This window comes from Bombus impatiens, unplaced genomic scaffold (genome assembly GCF_000188095.3).
Source record: "Bombus impatiens unplaced genomic scaffold, BIMP_2.2 scf_0389, whole genome shotgun sequence".
Taxonomy (NCBI): Eukaryota; Metazoa; Arthropoda; class Insecta; order Hymenoptera; family Apidae; genus Bombus; species Bombus impatiens.
This window is the reverse complement of record NT_176808.1, coordinates 84,080-98,911: the sequence shown is the minus strand read 5'-3', so window position 1 is coordinate 98,911 and position 14,832 is coordinate 84,080. Positions and strand designations below refer to the sequence as shown.

The 14,832-nt window shown below is 37.0% G+C and overlaps 1 protein-coding gene across 3 annotated transcripts in view; it reads left to right on the top strand.

The window, feature by feature from the left end:
* Positions 1 to 6,163: 6,163 nt before the first annotated feature.
* Positions 6,164 to 14,832, top strand: part of LOC100747566 (putative transcription factor capicua) — a 59,127-nt gene continuing 50,458 nt past the window's right edge. For 2 of the 3 annotated variants that reach the window (XM_024368092.2, XM_024368091.2), the window contains exon 1: positions 6,164 to 7,015. The gene's annotated coding sequence lies outside the window, so the exon portion shown is untranslated. The remainder of the gene's footprint in view (positions 7,016 to 14,832) is intronic. The other variant, XM_024368093.2, reaches the window with a different exon arrangement.

The window sequence follows — 14,832 nt, the reverse complement described above, 5'->3', positions numbered from 1 at the left end:
GTTACTTTATCCACGCCTGTGCTTTTACGCACTTCTTTTAGACTCTACCTATTATCTTGACTATCGAGGCTTAAGCGTACAAGTTATCGTCACTTTACACTAAATCGACAATGCTTCTAGCTTATACGCATTTATAAGATATATACGTACACATACACGTGTACGCAAATTTCTTCTCCATATATTATATGTTATTTTCAGTCATAAATTCAGTGATCCTAAATGTAATTGAACAAGTTTGATTCTGTGAAATTCAACAAAATCGACTTGCATAGGATAAAATCGACGACCTATATATCTATAGGAACACGGACGAGTTTCCCTCGACTAGGACTTATCTTTTTCTCATTACGTACTTGAACGTAGGAACTATGCTCGTTTACTACGCGACGTGTATCACGCGATTACGGATTACCGGTGAGACTTATGAAATAAAAAGCACATAACTTTATTGTAAGTTTCAATTTTACCAGATTGTACCATTGTAACCAGATAATTCAATGTTCTTGAAAACTTTATGTAAATCTAAAATTTAGTGTACAGTGTACGACTAACTTCGTGACATTTCATGTCTGATGTAGGGCCAGATTTCAAACGTTCTTGTAAAATATGTAATTGTTAGATTAGACATTGTCTTGATGTAAGTACAGCTACCAACTTAACTTAAGTTAGTAACGTAGATGTTTTAAGAAACAAAAAAAAGAACATGAGCGCGCGCATAAGAGGATGTGAGGGAGAGAGAGTGAGCGGGAGAGAGAGAGAGTGAGAGAGAGAGAGAGCGAGAGAGAGAGAAGGGGGAAGGGAGAGAATGGATAGAAGGAACAGTTTCCTGGCGTGGGATACTGTTTGAAGGTGTACCTACTTTGGCAGACATTGATGATATTTTAAGTCTTATAATAACAGGAAAAGAAATGAAAGAACAAAGAAGATTGGAAAGAAAGAGGCTTGCTTTCCCAAGAAATTGAAGCCTGTTCATTTGTTTCGAACGAACATATTACGTATATATGCGCAATTATTTTGATATGTTTTTATAGATTTTTAAACGATGCACCCATGCGTTTGTGCTTCCGCCTTGCCAATATTACAATATTAATCTCGTTACTTTATTTTTATATTTAAAGACTACAAATCGCTAGGGAATAGAGAAAAACAAACTTTTTATTTTAGAGAGAAATCCGATAGGGCGGTACCGCTCTGTTCATATAGGAGATTAATCTTCATTTTTTCCCGTAGTTTCTGTTCAAAATTCGTCTATGATTTATAAGAGGCAAGTATGATCACACGTGATCGATTACGTTGACACAGAGTGTAAAAAGATAATTAGATCATTGTTTCAAGTAAACTTTTCTAGAATACGAATATTTCTAGAAAATATTTGTGATATTTTCCCACACTGGGGAAAGTTATGAATGTTCTTTATAGGAATATATTTCAGATTTTTACGGATACACGTGTATATAACGTATATTCCGTAAAAAGCACCTTTCTGTGAAATGCAGTTTTGCCTTACCTTTAATGTACCTACGCTTTAAACCCGGTGATAGATTTAGATATACCCTGATGACTTATATTCAAACTGAAAAAAAACTAATTGTGTCTATGCATCCATTAAGCTATAATAAAGTATTTTAGTGCGGTTAATCAATTTCTGCCGAGGTGGTTGTCCCTTAAATTTGGTGCTCCATGGACACCGTTAAGTGCACTTTACACGAAAAAATGGCCTAGAGTAAGAAATAATAGGTGGCAGCGGAAGAGTTTGATAATAATAAGAAATGCGTTATATATACGAGGAATATCGATCGCGAATTTATTTAACGAAGTAATATAAAGAAGTAAATGATGGCAGGAACATTATTTGAGCACGCAAGTATTCGTCGTCAGTCGTGCAACATTTTAATCGGCCTGGTTTGGTACAAAATGCGTATGCTGATTTGTAAAAAGTTATAAAACAAGGGGAAAAAATAGAAACTTGTTCTGGTCACGAGAAATTGCCATTTTTTAGGTATTTTGAATCTTTTCTTCTCCTTTTTTTTTTTTTTTTTTTTTAATGCTATGATTATCAATAATTAATAACTATTATTGGAAGATGAATATTGTTAATATAATGATAATTAATTTTAATCTGTATAAAAAAAAAAAAGAAATAATATGACATAAGAAAGGTAATTACTTGAAAATATAATAGCAATGTTAGATATTTTATTAATATTTATTATACTTATGGATGATGGTTTTAGGATTAACAAGATCTATTAATTACATTGAACATGATTTAGAGAACATGGTGCACACGATGGTCTAATATTGTTGAAAAGATACGGACGTCTGCTTTTTTTATGCAGGAGAAGAAAGAGCATTCTTTTCTCTTTAAAATGAAAAAAGAAAAAAAAGTAATGCATTCTTGTAATTGTTATACGATATCACCGCGAGCAATTTAGGATTATGGGATATAAGCGATGTGTTTTCGCTATACTTTATATTCCCATCGCAGATTACTAATATCTCTATGCTGACTGTAACGATAATCTATAATGGGTATATATTTAAATTTAAACATGTCAGTAGGTAAATTAAGAACACTGTTTTTTAATTATTTTTTTATTTGTGAAATCCATATAAAATATCGTATGCTCTGAGAAAGAAAAAGAAGAAAGAAAGGGAAAGTAGATATTAGCGTTCGTATAACAGCATATGAACGATTATGTTCTATGCAATCACTTCTCTGGCGGAACTTTTCAGAGTTTACCGAGCGCTTTTCTGAAACATACTCTATATCCTCTTAAATGATTACTGATTACCTATCTCACGGAGTGTGTACAAACTCCTTAGTATTACGTATCCAGCCTTCATTATTATGGTTATTATTATTATTATTATCGATTAATTATAATCCACACGAGAAGATAGCATAATACACTGTCACTCATACTGTGCACCGTTTGTTTAAACTACACCCGTCAGCACCTTTGGAAAATGATTCGTATGAAAAACAGTAAAAATTTGGACGTGTTAGAGAGAAAGAACTCGAATATGTATATGTATACCTTACCTCGACATAAATTTAGGTATTAGAAAAGTGTTGGATATTTACTACTTTGGTGTGATAATGAAACGAGTGGTTAAGTTTACTCATCATGGACCTGTACGGTGCCCGTTAATTACCTTTTACGACAATTTCGAGAACATCGCAGCGTTGCATCCTCTTATGATCGAGAGTTTCATCTCTTCGAATTTTTGGGTTCTTCGTTTCATCGGTAAAGACAAGGAATTTAAAGGGGCAGAAATTTCAAATGCAAAACGCTTTTTAAATCGTGTATGAACGAAACGAAACGAAAAAAGAAAAAAGAAAAAGATAAGAGAAAGGAAAGAAAAGAATAGTATTATTCTAATGTTTAAACGAATTGTAGAATTTTTAATATTGTACTTGTTTAAAAGAAGATAGAAGGATAGAAAGATGATGCGGCAGCAAAAAGAAATTAAACGATGGTTTTGAGAAATTTAAAAATAAATGAAGAAAGAAAGAAAAGAGAATGAAAGGAAAATTGAAAAAATTGTCTGTGATTATCAGTCATAATAATCTTTAGGTCAACATATTTTTTAGAGAATATTTTTTAGCAAATTACAAAATTTATGATATACCCCTATTATTGATATGATATTGGATCAGACACGCTACGCATAATATTAAAATAAAATGAAAAAAAAAAAAAGAAATGAAGAAAAAGAATTGAAACTGTAAAAGTTGCAAACTGTTTAATAGAATTATGAATAGTTGAGATCGATGGCTGTTGTAAAATATTCAGTGTTTGGACGAATAATTATTAAAAACTATTTATAATATCGATCAATATCGAGGTACGATTATATATTATTGTATCGTATACTATAGTAGCGTTTCTATCTCTTTTGCGTTTGCATATTCATCGGAATAGATTATAGAAGAGAATTGGTCGTAGGTCCGTACAAGACGAAGTCGTGATGAATGTAAAATTAAACGAAGAGACGCTGCGGGTAAATGGGATGTATTTACTGCACGCGTTCAGCGTGTAAATTGTCGTTATAAAATCCATCTACTTATTGTAGAGAACTTATGAAATAATCGTAATATTTACATTAACCAGATGATATGCATACCACATAGAGACACATAACTACTGCTTTCATCACACTATACAAAGGTACAGACACACACACGCATAATACACACAAAGGAAGATAAGAGACACTACAAAACCGTACGCCCATGTTTTGTAATTAAATGTTTTGTTAGTATTATATGAGAAATTAACAAAATAAAAACAAAAATGGAAGTATAAACATGTATATTCCGTGCTGTATGTAAAAGTACCCTCTACCGCTATGTTATATCTAGAATGGAATAGAAACTGAAACTGGTGAAGTCTGGTTCTATCTTCTACCTTACAATTCTCGTTAAACACGAAGCTAGATTTTTCTCTCCTCGCGCTGGTTTCTATGTTTGCAGCCAGCGTTCAACCGAAATGCCGAGAGAAAAAGAAGAGTAAACTGCGACTCTCGCTTGTATCTCGTTAATTTTAAATATTGTCAGCGCGCAATTAGTTTAAGCATAAAGCGGCAATCTTATCTGCTCTTTGTTCGTTCTCGCAAATGGGTAGACTGGGCAAGTACCATATTGTAATCTACGATACATCATTTGTAACAGCGACGTGCGTTATAGGTCATGCTTTTTTTCACGTGTGAGAATACTCTTCTTTTTTTTCCTCTGTTTTTTTAATGTGTGTATTCGGTTGAGCGCGCGTCGCTGACTCATGTACGTTGCTCGGATGTTGTACGTACCTCGTCTAAAACGAGAAAAAAGGAACAGAATTTCTTCTAAAGTAGAATCGATATCTGTGCATTTGCTTGCTCGCTCGATGAAACGTCCGCGAATTGGTAATTGATGTGTCGTTCGTTATCATTATGCGTCGAGAAAGCAAGAAAGAAACAGCATTAAAATTGTCTAATGTAATTTTGCAATATTCGAGATATTTCATTGTCGTCATCGTGCGACGATGCAGCAGTCGTACCGTGAAAATTCGATTCAAATGTTTTTCCAGCGAGAAACAATTACTACGCGAATTAAGATTATCCGGGTACTCGAATAAGTAATTTTTCGGGGCAAAATCAGTATTAAGAATCTCAAGAGAAAATACGTACATACATGTAAATTCCTAAGAGCAATAAGTAGTTAATTCGAAACATACGACTCTTGTAGTAATAATCAATCGGCATTACAGTAACGTATCTCGTTTATCTCATTTGAATAAAATACAATTGCGGGATAAGATACGGCAGAAATCATAGAAACAGAGTATGTTGTAACGCTAGGCATACATTATTATCGTTATTTTCGCGTGTATTATTACTGCACAGTCCTTCCACAAACTATCTTAATCGCATTATTAAACGAATGTAGCGTAATAAAATGTTAGATGATGTAGATACAATGTAAATACGATAATGTATCGCTTGACAAATGAAATTTTATTAATACATTCGCTTGTTTCGTATTTAAAGAAAAAGGAAAAAAAAAGAGAAAATGAAGAAGAAATATATGATAACGCTGGAATTATTATTTAGGGGTGCACATTACAAGTAAAAAAAAAAAAATGAAAAAAACTAAAGATTCTCAGATAGAAGGGAAAGGTATTTTTAATAAAATCAATTATTAAATAATTCAATGTTATTTAAGCGTAATGATACATCATAATCATTCAAAGTATATGAAATAAATGAGAAAAACAAGAACATAGTATTTATTACCTTATCGGTAAATTAGATTATTAGCGTAAACATATTACGAACCAATTCGTACGACCATTGTGTATCGGAGATTATAAAAGGCACGTTACTGCAGTAACAGCATCGTGCTCGAACGTTTCCGTAGAACAGTGAATAACCTCCTCGTTCTCACGTACGGACACTTAAGAAGCATGGTTATCCTACTCCCTCTCCTTTTACTTCCAGTTTCAAGAAAAGCGTTACACGCGGACATTCGCCGCTCTTTTCTTTCTCTGTCTTTGTTCTTCGAGTAACATCAAAGCATGTACTTGTACTACGATTCCTACATCTCCGCGCTACCGCGTGTTCTCGGCAACGAGGGTTTCGTAGTTCCACTCACCTCCTCCTTTCTCCCCTTTATCTCCACACCACGATTTTCGTTACCCACCGCCATCACCATCTTTTCCACCTTCTCGACCGCAACAGCGCTTTCATGCATCCCTTTTCGTTCCCACATGCAGTGGACGACAAGGTGTTAGTCATCTCAAGGACGTTTGCTGTAATTGGGATAGGTCGGATAGATATGGTGGGAGCGGGGGTGGGGAGGTTGATGAAAAGAGACGGGACGAGGTTAAAGAGAGGGAGGTACGTTGAGAGTAGAAAAGTGGGGGGAAACGAAAGTAGCAAGAGCGAGAGGGATACACGGTTAGAGAGAACTAGCGGCGATGCGTGCGTTTCTGTAAATGGCGCCTGGCTGAGCGTCGCGCGTCACAGTGTCCTCTCTTTCTCTTTCTTGTGGCGCAGCCGTGAGCAGTGAGCACTAGTGAGCAGGGCTCGCGCGCGTCGTCGTAGCACGGTAGTGCGTAGTGCATCAGTCCTGGACCGGAGGTTGTACCGTGAGATACGCGAAAATCTGATGCGAGTGAACGGTTACCGGTGACATCTTTTTTTTCGTGGTTTGTCATGGCGTGTTGTGTCGCATTTATCGTAAGTGAACGTCGATGCTAGTGGTACTCAGCGTTGAATTGGCATGCATGCAACATGGAAGAAGGTGCGTTAGTGCTACGATAGTGGTTTCCAAGCCAGGAGAGTTCCGCGACAGCAACGCCGCCTGTACACGGAACGAAGAGTATATCGGCTGTTATCGCCTCCTACTTCTCTCCTCTTCTTCCTCCCCTTCATCCTTGTCCTTACTATCAACACGCAGCCGCCTCTTCGCCTTTGTTCGGACTCGTGCGAGCTCGTTGCCACGGGCACTACGGAGGCCGCCTCGCAGGTAAAGACCGATTCAGGGCCGATACTGTCACAAGATACTAGCGCGCGCGCGCGCATATACACAGGCACGCGCGCGCGCAAACACGCACATAACAAACAGAAAGATAGATCGAAAGGAAAAGAGAGTGCTCGTCACCGTTGATGCACCGTTCGTGTTTCATCATTCTCGGTGGGAATACCAGACAAAAAAAAAATAAAGATTGTGAGGTTAGGAATGGAGTCTGTTCGCAGTCACCGACGTAGGTGAAAATGTAATTAAGTTCCGTTCCACTCGGCTGACGTGAAACCGTGCGCCAGCGTAAGTCTTTCGATATACATATGTACCTGTGCGTAATACATTCGAGTGAAATGCGAAATATTTAATAGTATCCGCACAATGTGAAACTATGTAGAAATATACCAAAGATAGGCGGAGATGAAAAAAGGTAGATAACCAGTCGGTTTATTTTATATACACCTTCCTACGTACATATTACCAGATTATCGATCATAGTTTGGTCAGTATCGATCCTGTTTCGGAGCTATAGGATATGTAATATACGTAATATCAACGATCAAATGATATTAAAAATTAAGCAGAAAAATTATTTATAACACGTATAATAACCAATTTTTCGAAACAAAGGTTCATTTACGTTTCTTGCATAGCATTTATTTAGATGCATAGAAATGTTATCAGATCGGGTTATTTTAAGATGCAGAAAAGATATCATAAAATCATTACTAGAGTTGAGTGGTTTTACGTACTTTCAAAAGCGCAGTCAATATTATAGCTGGCAATGAAAAGATCGTGCGTTTTCTTAGCATCTCAAGTTCATAGATTCGTCTATGGTGCAAATTCTATCGTGCGAACCTGTGGAAACCTGTTCTCCGTCGCGAGTTATTTCGATCACAGCGATCCACAGTTTCATTTCTGCCTTGAGTGCGAAAATGCGCATGCGTTGCGACACGGCTGTTTTGCTATTCTCACCGAATAATTTACAGCACGTGAGCTCCACGGGATCGAAGGCGTTCGTGACACGAGCGATATGTATATGAATCAAAGATACGTATGCTTATCTGAACGCGATGCTTAGGCGTGATCCGACGATACGTAGTAAGTGCAACGTGAATAGCGAGCGCAGCGACCGAGCTCGGCGATCGTTTGTGAAAGTTACCATCGATCGGACCACAAATTCATTCCGTACATTATTATTCAACATATCACCCTTACATGCTACTATTAATTAGATTATCTGTTATCATCAAGCTGTATATTCTAATATGTACCTATGATGATATGGTGTAGTTTTTCGCATCATCTGTAATTGCGTTCGGAATCGAGAAGTTACAATTTACAATAAATCGAGGTAAGGCAAGTGTCGGCACAGTTCTTGAGCACGATATTTATGTATGAGCGGTACTCGATTAGAGATACTTTTGATAGGAAACGAGATGGAACGTCGTTTGCGGATTTTTCTCCTACATATAACGAAAATAAAAGATGTTCAGTTTTTTTGTATCATACACAACTATATTGTGAACTCATTAGAAACGAATAGATAAGATTTTTCCATTGAAAGCGAGCCTAAACGCGATTTCATTTGGTTCATTTTTTATTCAAATTTCGCATAACACCGTAAAACGAAGCATGCTACCGAGTTATACGATAAATATGTCGTATGTATATAGTCCGAACGAGATTGTATTTAGACCCGTTTTAATTGGAAAAACTCGATCTATCTGTTAATATTTTCACGAGTGTAGAATAATAAAATAAACAATTTTTTATTTCCGTTATGCGCTGTTCGCACTTATCTTTCTGAATGCATAGCCAATCGCCAGCGGTGGGGACTTGGTCTGGCCGAAACGTGGTGGGGATACTACTGTTACAATGATCCGGGGTGAAAAACGTTACAATGATCTGCAGACCACTATACTTTCGCGTATTATGGTAAATACGCTTAATATGCGCGGTAAATATGGTAAATTAACGCTTTTTTGCATTGATCTCGGCGTTATCATTAGTGTTATCGTCATTTGACAGCGTTAGCAGCCATTAAATCGATTGTTACATGCTATATTAACAGATATGTTACGATTACATTCGACTCGCGTTGCAAACAATTTATTTTTACACTATGCAAGGTTCGATGAAACGATAGCTATAATAGATACTTGTACAAAGCAAAGAATCGGTACTTCAACGTATGTAAACTCTCATCTTTTCTCGGTAAACACGATGATAGCTATATGTGGTGGTTTCTTACAGTATCACATCGGTTGTAACTATTATAACTGGCTTAGTTCCATAATGGCTTCACCATGCGTCCGTCTATTACCTTTCGGCATCACTTACAGTCAGCGCCATTCTGCAAGTTGTATTCTTTGTTCCGAACGATAATAATTCCCCGTGCATTTCTTCAAACAGCAAACTTTTCCAATGCGTATTAATTAAGAAGGTTAGGTTTCATTAGCCGCTCAATGGCAAGTATAACCCACCTTTACTATCCATCGTATTACGCACGTTTGTCGTTATATGAAATATGATTTCGTAAAAAGCTCATGCAAGTGTATGAGATGGTGATTCTCAAGTAAACAAAAGAACTTTCGCTGCTCAGGTCACTGATGCAGTGCAACGATGAACTAAGCGATTCAACTTGTATGCACGGCTGACTAATAACGTTGCGTGGCAAAAAATATCTTTAATATTTTTATAAAGTCAGTCTCTTCGATAAGATGTTCCGCTAGAGCCATTGCATTATGCGCATAACCATTCTCGTATAATTTGAAATAGCACGTTGCTCCTTTCCATCGTTGTTTCTTCGTTCAAACGATGAAACAAGTGTATTCGGAAGATTCTTTCTCTCTCTCTCTCTCTCTCTCTCTCTCTCTCCCCTGTCTCTTCTTTCCTATAACGAAGGTGGCACGTTTATGATTCACCGATACAGTTCATTATTATTCAACGCGTTTCATCGTCTTTGATATGTTAATCTTTTTCATAGATTTTGTTTTACAAATTATAGAACGTATTAAAAGAATCAAAGAGAAAACAAAAATTGCGTTTCAGTATCCGTAGAATACTTTGCTCGATATAGAAATTTCTCGTATAGTCCGAGCCGAATGGTTGTTGCTATGTGCAGTTTCTTGCTCTTTCCTGTGTACGAGACCGCTCGTTAGTTCTTTTTAAACCTCCTACATATTTCAGATAATCGCACTTTGGTTGCTTTCTTCGTCTTTTTTATCTTTGTCACGATTAAATTCACACAGCAAAGGGGAATCAAATCTCAGGAGTCGGTTTCGCGTTAAAGTACGCCCTCTTACCACGCGATTATCGAATTTTCTTATAAATAGCCTACTACAAACGAAACACACAGGTTATTAATATTACCATTCGTACGGTTGAGTGCGAGAGAAAAGGTAGGAATGGGGAAGACAACAGAGTGTTGGCGGTGCCGGCGGCAGGTAACAGTGCATGCCAAATGACCGAGGAATTCAACTGTCGTTTCCATGTATGTTCTATCACCATTGCCAATCAATGAGACATTGGGCAGGTCGCCATCGATTATGAAACAATTCCGAAATTCGACGGTTCGTTACGCTCGTTTCGTTTTACCGCCGGCGAAAATATTAACCATTACCACTTACGTGGCACAGGCTTCACTTCCGGTCGCGCTGTATTTTATTATGGTGGACGCAGATACACATTGAGCGGAACGCCACGCAAACTCGAACTGTTTTAGCAGTGGATAAGGTTGCGTTACCCTTTTAATTCGGGATCGGTAAATCCGATCCTGGTCAGATCTGTCGCTAACCACATCCGCCGCCGCTGTTGCCGCCACCACCGTCGTCGTCGACTCGACGCTTTACGAGAGTCACTGAGAAGCACATCGAGATGCCCGCGCATGCAACTCGTCATCGTCATTGTCGTCGTCGTCGTCGACTATACGTTCGTGACCCTACCTATCGTATACGTATTACTGTATATGCTAGTCACAGGTGTGTATATATATACGCACACACCTATATGTATGTATATATGTATATGTGTATGTAATCGCGAGACTGCAACCTACTACTCTTTTAATAGACGACGGAATAGGTCTATAGACACACGCTAGACGTCGTCCACGGTCAATGCTTGGCACATGGCGACACCGGGACTGAACGTTGAATGAAATATTTTCGAGAGCGTATCCGGTTGCGTTCGCAGGCACCCGTCGATCGGCTGACTTCGATGACAGTTTTAGCGTTACCAAACTAATCGGGAGATTGAACTTTTGATGCAACGCATGCATTTTCTATTTTTATACTCTTTTATCTTTTTTTCAAATTTCTAATACCTCCAACTTATGTAATGAATTTCGGTATCTACTTGGAATGTTATGTAACGCTAATTTTTATCGCGAATTTTTTTAATTAAATGCAATATATATATGTATAGCGAATGTTTTAAGAATTAATTAAAAACTGCAAGTCGGTATCTCTATTTATTAGATTAGGCTAGTTTATTTCAATGTATAGGAATATAATATTATATTGGATTAGAATAATTATTAAGTATATGCGATATATTATCATTATTGCGATTGTTATTTTTAGGGCACATATCTCGCTTGTTGTCGAGTATGTTATATACTTTTATAGTATTGATAAACTGATACTTATATGCATACATACACATACGATGTTAATTATATAGTATCATCGAGCCTTAATGTCAAACGGTTCACATTTCTCGGTTGAGATATGAATTTTTATTATACTCGATATTCTATTATAATTTTATATTTTTATACATTTTTCGAGTGTTACAAGACTTCATAAAAATAGAAGGCATTACATTTAGCGATTTATAAGTATCGATGATTTTCTTATCAAGCCTTTCTCACGCCTTTTCACTGATGGGTCTAGAATCACCGTTATAGCGTAGCATGTTTGATATATTTTTTGTAAAAGGAAAGAAAAATTGCTGACCGAATGTCGTGTCTTTTATCGCGTACAGCATGATCTTTCTTGCGTGCAGTTTTTTAATAATATATAATTGAAATAAATCCAAAAATTCTATCATCGTATCCAGATAAAGTAAACGATTTGTTTTACCGGCAATCGTATCTAATCGAAGAAATGGGACAATTTATGCTCGTACGTGAGCGATATTAACACCTACAACGGTAGATCGTTATCCTCCTCTGTACTTTTCGAGTCTTTATCGTCGTATTTAAACATATTTTGTTAATTGTCTTCTATACAAAATAAGATCGAAACAATAAACGACCGAGTAATACCGCTAAATGTTAAATTTGAAAGTCGACAAATGTGTCTTTCTAACCAGCAACAATCGAAACTTTGTATATAAATTAATTAAATGGTGGATTGAAACATTCTCTAGACAGAAAAAGAAGATACGAAAGCCGTTTCCATCGATGGCTGGAAATCGGAAATCTAAAAGTTCTTGGCAACAGGACATAAATAAATTAAGATACCAAATCGAAAAATTGTAACATTTTCGTTCTGGTCTTTTCCCCTCTGATTAGATTTAGAATTTTCAACGAATCCTCTTAAAAGATGAAATGCAAAAGTAAAAAACGAACAGAGGAATAAAGAAAATAGTCTAGAAGCTCGGAGAACAAAGACTTCTTTTTCTAGAACGACTAGCGTCAGTCTGGGCGTTCTTCGATCATGAGGCTCAATTGAGGTGCGTCGCCTGTATACTCTAGTGGGTGATCAAACAAATTACATTATGTGGAATTGCAAGCTCAAAAGCCCGCCTATTAACCACCGTCTGTGGGCTGCAGCGGTATACGTGTGTAGTATGCATACGCGTGACGCAAATATATAGAGACTTTCGATTGATTCTGCGTGTAATAATAGCACAACAGGGCGGTGCTGCCGTGCAGTCTGCTAGCTCGCAACTGATTATGAGCTGCACAAGGCAAAAGATGACTCTGCCAATTATCCTCATCGATCGTCTTCTTCAAATGAAATTTCGATTTCGTCGCAATTTCGCGTTTCGGTCGCCGGGCCTTATTTGTTGCGCGACAAACATATCGATAGAGGAAGAAAAGGAAACGTCTCTGATCCGTGTCATTATTAACGCTTAAATACAAGATTTCGCTTGATACAATGTGCGCTTGATTAGGGTTTGAAACGTGCGTCCGAAAATCATCGTTATTCAACGCGAGGTCCGTCCTTTTTCCATTCGAATTCGACTGCGTCGAAGCGAATCGCAAGTTTAGTTTTGCATCATCGACGATATTGGTGGAAAAAATATCCGGTTGAACGCGCAAACACTCGTACGTTGTTGATTCCGTTGGTTATTTCCTGGACTATCGTACGTTATAATTTGCCAATTAATAATATTAGCGAACGAGCGACGATCGAGGACGAGTGGCAGATCAATTTTTCTAAAATACTATCAGCTTTAGAAGGATGGCATATTTACGGTAGATTCGTCGACACTCGATTTCGAAGGCGGTTTATATCGTAGTCGATGGTTTTCTTCTAGTTTTATAAAAGTGGAATTTGTTGGAGTTGATAATTTGCGACTTGTAAACTTTCGCTAATTGCAGATACTGGGTCGTGTAAGAAAATTTGGAATATCGAAGAATTGAAATATTTTAATGATGTCGGATTGCCGCGCGTTGATTAATGTAATTGAAACAGACTTTGGAGAAATTGTCTGGTGGCCGGCCGGAAAAACACCACTGTATTTAATAAGGCCTGTCGGTACCACGTTGTATAAACCGATGGTGAAACCGATTCGATTTTCGGAAGATTAAAGGAATTATTTATTGCAGGCGTATGGGTATTTATACCGCTGAAAAAATGATTTCCCTCGCGCAAATGTGAAAGTTCAAGCGATTCTAAGACTGAATGAATCGTAGCCAGTTTATTGTTAGCACGAGATCGATAAAGAATAATCTACATATCGGACACTCGTGGTTTTTCTTCGATAATTTGCGATACGATAAAGAGCGAGGGCACCTATTAAACTGATACGCCGGTAAATATCGTGAATCGTAACAGCGTACTCAATGCCGTTTTATCTAAGACTTGAGCATTTTCCGTGTTATGTCATTGAGCCACGAGGTACTATGAGACAACAGCCGGAACAATTATCTTGTTGCAATCGTGACTAACGATACATCCCACTAAACGGAACACGATCGTTCTTCATTAATTTCATAATTTTTATGTCGCTCACAGAATATATATTTGAACAGAATACAATTGAATAGGGCAACAGGCTGATAGTTCCAAAAATATGTGTCTATGATACAATTAGCCTAGTAAAAATAATTACAAGTGCGGAAAGTTACGGTGAAAAGACCAATGACATGATCAATGTTACAATAAACGATATTTTGAAAATATTCGAGAAGATGGCGAGAAATACGTATTTAATTTGAAACAAGAAAGAGTTTTGTTAACGTAGAAGCGTATCGAATTGGAAGATGTGACTTGTCATGTTTTTTCTTGATCTTGCGTGATCTTAGTATATCCTGTATTTAGATTTTTTTTTATTACTCATTGCACGAAGCAAAGCAATAACCGTTTTGACAACAAAAACGATACAGATACATTTTCAAAAGATTTCTTTTTTAGTAACTTTATTAGTATGTACATATACAGGGTGGTTGGTAACTGGTGGTACAAGCGGAAAGGGGGTGATTCTAGGCGAAAAAAGAAGTCGAAAATATAGAATAACAATTTTTCGCTTGAGGCTTTGTTTTCGAGAAAATCGACTTTGAATTTGCGTGCGGTACGTTATAACGGATCTCACTGTAGATCGTCGTCTCGATGGAAAAATTAAAAAAAAAAAAAAAAATTAAAATA